Source organism: Atractosteus spatula, chromosome 7, assembly GCF_055471065.1.
Source record: "Atractosteus spatula isolate fAtrSpa1 chromosome 7, fAtrSpa1.hap1, whole genome shotgun sequence".
Classification (NCBI taxonomy): Eukaryota; Metazoa; Chordata; class Actinopteri; order Semionotiformes; family Lepisosteidae; genus Atractosteus; species Atractosteus spatula.
Window position 1 is genome coordinate 53,855,273 of NC_142712.1, and position 7,745 is coordinate 53,863,017.

Consider the following 7,745-nt stretch of genomic DNA (forward strand, 5'->3'; position numbering starts at 1 on the left):
CGATACTTACCAGGGCTCATTATTTCAACTTTTTATAAGACAGATTTAAAATAATAAAACAAATTATAATAAATGTGTTGGAACCATAGAAAAGCAGATTTTGGTCATACCTTTTTTTAATGTGATCTTATGTACCCAGCATAACACCTTAAGTTATAGTACCATAGGTTACATATGATATTTATGAATTTTGTTTTAAAAAATAAGATACTATATAATTAATAATTAAAAATATCTAGTTATAATACATTAATAAAATATTATTATGTTATTATATAATCTTATATAGCCTCTGTGAATCTACTACATAAGATCACACTTTAAAATGTTATAAACATTTTGAATTAATACTTTTGTTTTAGCTTTTCTCTCCCTTAATTTTAGTATACTGGGGAATATTTGGATCACTTCACAAGAAATCACAAAAAATGCTATGTAATAAATGAATAAGTAATAATAATGTGTTATTCCTTCAATTATCCCAACACCAGAAAGAAAATAAACAAGAGTATATGAAACAGATGAGTAGATGAAAGGCAAAGGGAAATATATTGCCTCTTCAAGACTCCTTTGATTTTCATTCACTTAGAAAAAAGCTCAACCCAGAAAGAATAAAGCTAAGTTTCAGCACGTTATAGCACCAGTAATGTCTAATTGTCATCTTTCTATGACCCCTGAAAGGGCAAGATTTTGCTTGAACAGCTAAATTGCTCTCACAAACAAGCCCTAAGGGGCTTGCCTCTGCACTCTTTTCCTTGCATTTTACATAATTTAAAATCCTGGACGACTCATTATAAGAGCTGGGTATTTATTTCCTCTCACTGTTGTCTTTTGCGTCTGATGATGATTCAGTGTCTCTGGCTAGAGATTCAATGCCTTAATCTTAGTGAACACCATCCTGAGGGGAAGCAGTAGTTTAATCTTCCCTCTGACGTACAGGACCTGGCAGCTGATTGTACAAAAGCCCTTGGATATGAAGGGTGCTGGGTTCAGAATTTTTTTAAAAAGCACTTTTTTTCTCTTGTTCTAAGAATGACAAACTGTTTGGAAAGCAAGGTATATTTTATTCATGTTTTTTTTATATTGATTTAGGATAGATCTCAGAGTGTCCTCACACTAAGCATTAAATTCATTTAGAAAGCTTCATCCCCATTTTGATCTACATTGGTTGAGTTATGTAAAGCTATGAAATCTAGTCTACGGTTTTCTTTATGCATACATTTTTGTAATGAAAGTAACTGCTATTTATAAAGCTGTGCAATAATGTATATATTTAAAACAAATACATGATTCTCATGTGTTGTGCTTCCTCAGAATATTCTTAATATTCCGTGACTTCAGAGACTGGTGGTGGTTTTGTTGTAAGAAGTATTGTACTGTATAATACTTGTCTAGACACTTTTGTCTCTTGTCTATGTATCATGACTTTGAAAAAGGAGAATAGTCATGACTCCTCCTGCAGACTCAAAAGCCTCCAGCGTGGATTTTATTTGCAACAGGTATTGCTATAGCACAGTGAGATGATGATTCTAAATGTAAGCCTTCCAGCCCATCTCTGACAACATACTGTTTGAACATAACCAAAGAATTGTAGCCATAATGAACATACCAAATACATTAGTCTGGCTTCAGATTTGCGACAACCAAGCTTTAGAATTAATCCACAGATATGAATAAAGGGTGTTTACAGGAATATCAAGTTAGGAATTCAAAGTTCATTGGAATTCAAAGTCTTGTGTTACATATAAGTGATCAATGAAGTAACTCACCAAACATTGGATGTACACAACTGCATTTAACACAAGAGTGAAATAATAGTGCAGTATGTGAAGGATGCCATTGATGATGAAGCAATTGGATTAATAGTGTTAAATTGCAATTCCACTTCCCTTTGTATAAAAGTTCACTATGCTGAACACATCTTTCTATCATCCCTCCCTCCACGCCAGCAGAATTTTCTCCCTTTCTCATTTCTCATAAGTGAGAAGGGATGTGACAGCACTGATTTCCGAACAGCATTGTCAGTTGTTAAGCCAGGCAAGTTAAAGATGGATAACCTTCAACTTGTTTCATTATGAGAATTTGACCAAACAAAAGTATGCATTCAATTCATTTTGGTATGTACTGTATGGAAACTTATTAGTGCCACAGAGAAAAAAAATTAGCCATTTCTATGTGTTACAGAAACAACGAAAACAATACATGTTTAACCTGGAAATGCTTACTGACACGTGTTGTACTTAATGTATACAAAAAACAGAACATATTTTCCTTTAGATTTGTTATTTTTCAAAAAAGGGCAGTGTGACGATATTCTACTGTTGTTAAAGTCAATGTTACTTTGCATGGGACAATATTATTGCATATACAGTACAATGCAATATACAGTTTTAATATAATAGGCAACACTGTTCACAAATTAACCATTGTGTTTAAACGGAATAATTTTCTTATATAAATGAACTACTTTTCTTGTATAAATGAGCTATTTATCTTGTACAAACGAGATGCTATATTGTATTAAAGAGTTATTTTTTTATTCTCCACGGCGTTAATAAGCTTCTGTAGGTATGATCACAGGGGATGGAGGGAGGAAAATAACAAGCAGAGTTATACATTTTCATTTTCATAAAAATGTATGGACATAAAGCCCTCAGAGATATATCTATATTTCATTTTTTCTGTTAGGAAACTTCGAGGTAGAATGAATGCCTATGTTTGATGTAGTATGCATTGTATTATAATGACTTCATTACTCGTCTGCTTTGAACTTGCAGGGTATGTCTAAGGAGTTTAAAATTGCCTCATTGGAAATATTTTTGTCTTATGATTGAGAATAAAGTAATAATTAAGTAATAATTCCTGAGAAGTAGGTCAATTCTTGCTACTGCAGTTAATGACCACATTGTCCGCTAATGCCATGAGACAAAGTCAGATGACATTAATGTCAAACCAAAAGGTCATTAACTGCCAAGAATGGATGTATTTTGAATGGGTTATTGCTGCTGTAAATCATGTTATCATTAGAATATTGTGCTGCCATTGTATTAATGTTTTAAAACAGATGCTGTTTAACAGTTGAAAACTATGGATTAAGGTAACATTGCCCATTCAAATCTTTAGAAGCACAAATACAGCTTTCAGTTCAAGATTTTAACATTTGAAAAGTAGAAATGTGTTAATACCAATCCCTAGAACAAGATGAACTGCTGATTTTCTGATTAACCCCAAAGATGAGTAGAGAAATAAAAAATGCTCTGAAGAATTATAAGAAAGATTATATCAGAGAGGAGGCCATTCATCTCATCTAGCTTGTTTGATTGCTCGCCATTAAATGATCCAAGGATTTCATTCTGCTGTTTCTTGAAAGAAGCCAGAGTATCAGCTTTGACAACATAAATGCGTAGCATATTTCAGCTTGTTATTTACTCTTACAACCCCTTGAGTAAAAAAGTGTCTTATGTTCTATGTCATAAATGTATTTTTCATAGTTTCTACTTATCTCCTGTGCTTCTTATTTCACTGTTGATTCTGAAGTTGTCCATAGGGTTGGTTTTGACAATGTCTTAGAGGTTTTCTAATATTAGAATCTAGTCACCTCAGTGTTCTCTGATGAAGATTATTCTAAAGATTCAGTTTAGAATCAGTCTATGATGATCTTTTAATCCTAGGGACGTACCCAGCTGATCTCTTGAATTATTTCCAGAGAGCAATATCTTTTGATATTTGGTGATTAAAATTGAACATAATATTGCAAACATTTTAACATCCTCATTTCTAAAAGCCATTAAATCCTAGAGGTAATAAACATGCATAATGTAATATACTGTACACATTGAATCATAGAAAAGAATGAGTTCTGCTGACTCATTAATAAACACACCTAAGCAGATAAAAGATAAAAAAAAACTTTGTTATGTTTATCAAAAGGGAGATGATCACATATTATCTACCATTTTGGTAACTAAAATAACCTTCATATATAAATCTAACCTTACATAACAATAACACACACAGATTTTACTTTGTCATTATTTATTATTTAAACAAAAAAATCAGGCAAAATTCAGTAGCCTTGTGTAAAAAGTAAGTGCACCCTATGATTCAGTAACACATTGACTGGGAGAAGTAGTGACCCGCTCCTCCTTACAAAACTGCTTCAGCTTTGTAATGTTCAAAGGCATTCCTCCTTTATGCACAGCTCTAAGTCCTGCCATAGCATCTCAATGGGGTTGGGGTCTGGACTTGGCCATTCCAAAATCCTGATTCTTTTCTATTCAGCCATTCAGTTCTAGATTTGTTGGTGTATTAGGATTTTATGCACTTTTGTATATGCTTCAGCTGTTAGACAGTTGGTCTAACATTTTCCTCTAGAATGTGCTGGTATAGAGAGGAATTTATGGTGGACTCAATGACTGTGAGGTGTCCAGGTCCTGTGGCTGCAAAGCAGGCTTAAATCATCACCACTCCAACACCATGCTTGACGGCTGGAAAGAGGTTCTTGTGGTGATATGCAGCATTTGGTTTTCGCCAAACATGTTGTTTTTCATTACGGCCGAAAACAACTCTTTGGTCTCATCTGTCCAGCGGTCATAGTTCCAGAAGTCTTGTGGCTCATTCTGGTGATATTTTGTAAACCTACTGTAAGCTGTGCAGCAATGTTCTTTTTGGATAGGAGGGGTTTTCACCTGGCTACATTTCCATGAAAGCCATTCTTGTTCAGTCTTTTCCTAATGGTAGCATCATGAACTCTAACATTTACTGTATTGACAAAAGCCTGTAGATCCCTGGAAGTAGCTATGGTGTTCTTTGCAATCTCTACGAGCATCATACAGTGTGACCTTGGGGTGAATTTGCTGGGACGTCTGCTCCTGGGTAGACTGGCAACCATTTGTAAATTATCTTTCTCACTGTGGAATGATAGACTTCATATTGTTTGGAAATGGCCTTATAGCCCTTCTCAGACTGATGAGTAGCAACAATTCTTTCTCTGGGACTGTCACAGATATCTAGGCATGATGTGTTACCACAATGTTCCAGACTTAGATGAAGGTTAGATATGTCTTAAAATATAAAACAAAAGAATCTTAGGAGGGGCTACTTTCTTTTTCACATCACTGCACATAATGCAATAAATGAAATAATCAAAAGAACACCCAACAATATAAATTTTTACCAGATTTGAAAGGTATTCCACATACAGACATATTACAAGAAATGGCCCTCCCTTGCTGGAACAAAGGAGACACTGGGGCAGGGTAAATCAAGGTGTTCAAAATTCTAAAAAGGGTCAGCAGTGTCAGCTCAGACCTTTGTTTTAAAATCAGTGAATAGCCCTGGAAACAATGTATCTGGAATTAATTTAACTGTTACTGACATGAAATGCAAAACATAAAAAAGTTTAGTACCATAGTAACAAATACTCTTAAAACATTTTACCAGGAACCTTTAAAAGATCTGTTTTAATCATCATCATTAACAGACGATGTAGTTCCTTATATCATTTTGTATTTAAATATGGCACAAGGGTGTGAAGGATACCTATAGGGATTATTGTATTGTATCTTCTGAACATTCTTGCCAACAATCACATCTACTGTATACAGATGAGTTTTAGTCAGGCTTAGACAAAGGAGAACTGGAGGCGAAGGTACAGCTAGCTGTATAAACTCAACCCCCCTTTGAAGGTTAGAATAAAAAGGTGGAGATCTGTGAGAAAGATCTTTGCTGTATCTTTACACTGATGATTCTACCATCAGGAAAAGACTGAACAAGAATGGTTTTCACTGCCACTGCAAGTGCGAAAGACATCCAGCTCATTTCTCCCCAGAAGAGAGAAAGGTCCTGTATTTAAGATCTGAAATTTATATTTAGAACTATTTGAACCATTTTCTTATAGCTGTGGAAATATGTATTTCTTTTTTGTGGTGTCCACCATGTAAGAGAAACCTCTCTGTGTTGTATCTTTATACATTATTTGATATACTGTAGAGAGAAAGGTTCCTTCTGAGTTTTGTCCTCAGTAGGGCCTCTCATGTCATAAGCATGGTTTCACATTTCTGTTACTTAATTTGTGTGTTGACTCTGTTACTGAGAGACTCAGGTGAATAAGTCTTGGTTTTGTAAACGTCTGGATCCAGGTACTCATGCTTTTGTAAATAATTAGATTATTTAGACACACTAGGTTAATGCCTATTCATTTATGCTGAAACCATGCTGTGCCAAGGAACTAAGAAACCATGTGACAATGCTATTTCCTGACTGTAGGGGAAAGTGTTATTATCTTTCATAAATTTGCTTTCTAGACAAGCAGGTGTTGGAATGGACCTTCTCTTTTAAACAATTCCTTATTTATTTACATAACACATCATCTTCCCTCATTTATTACAATATTTTGAAAATGTTTAAATGATGCATTGGACACGTCTATTACTCTAAAAGTAATAATAAATCTTCTTTATTAGATTTTATTAAAAACATAAGCTTACAGCATTTGCATTTTGTTTCTTTTACACCTGGCGACTAATCGTCAAAGCATTAGAATAGATACTAAGAGGCATTAAAAGGCCACAGACTAAAGCATTTGTTATTTTTATGTTTTGATACATCTCTGCACTAAGTATTCCAGAAAAGGTCCTATTCATAGTCAGGTTCCAAATGTCCTAAGTTAGTGTTGGCCCATAACAAAAGCTTCTGCTTGTGCTCCTGTGATGTCCGTTTTATCCAGCAGCTCAATGAGCTAAAACTGAAGCATTTGGTTAATTTATGCCTCTGAATTTCTTTTTAAGTGTGTTTCTAAACTGGCATTTTTTATTCATCAGTTCTTTTGTCTATTATTCTCTCTACATTTGCAGCAGTTACCCATTTGTAGCATGCCCTGAAGCCTTTCTTTCATCTAAAGTTCAAAATCTCTCTACAGGATTTTGTTGCCTGTGGAAGTAGAGACTACTGCCATCTGTACCATCACAAATTGAACCATAACCATTTGGAGAAGTTAGATGAGGTGCCGGGTCTACTCTACTGTCAGCAGAGACAACATCTGAAAGATATTGTGTTTTCTTGGTTCATCACCGTAATCTGTGGTTTACCTACAAAACTAAATAACTAAGTGTTCCAGTACCTGTTAATCAATTACATGTTTGCCATACCAAAAAGATTTTAAAAATAAGCAGAGGTTCTGTGAGGTAGTCATTGATTATATTTTTCATTTTTAGTGACCTTCACAGATCTTTATTAAAACTAAACAGTATGCTATGGTTTTAGTTATTCAGTATGTTACCGTCATGGACAAAAATGAGGACACTCTGCCAATCAGACTTAAACAAAAATATTTAAAGTAATCTTTAAAGTAAAATAATCTTATTTAAAACAAGATATAAATGAAGAACCTACTGTACATAAGCCTCCTGCATTTTTTCCCATACACCAACAGAAAACAGCAATATAGTACAGGTTAAAATGTTCTGTCAGTCGTTTGTTGACCATCAAGAATTTTCCTTTTAGTTAATATGATGATCATGAATACAAATACTAATTTTATCTAATCAAGCGAAGTTGCAAGATATATTCCAGCATTGCTTTATGCTTGTACTGCATCCTCAACATCTCACTACCAAGCTATAATGTGTCCATAGGCTTTTAAAAAAAGTCACGATATCAATACATTATGTAGTATAGAGACATTATGAGTCAAAACCTGAAACTTTCTTTAAAAAAGACCTACTCTTGAAAACTACATGTAAATC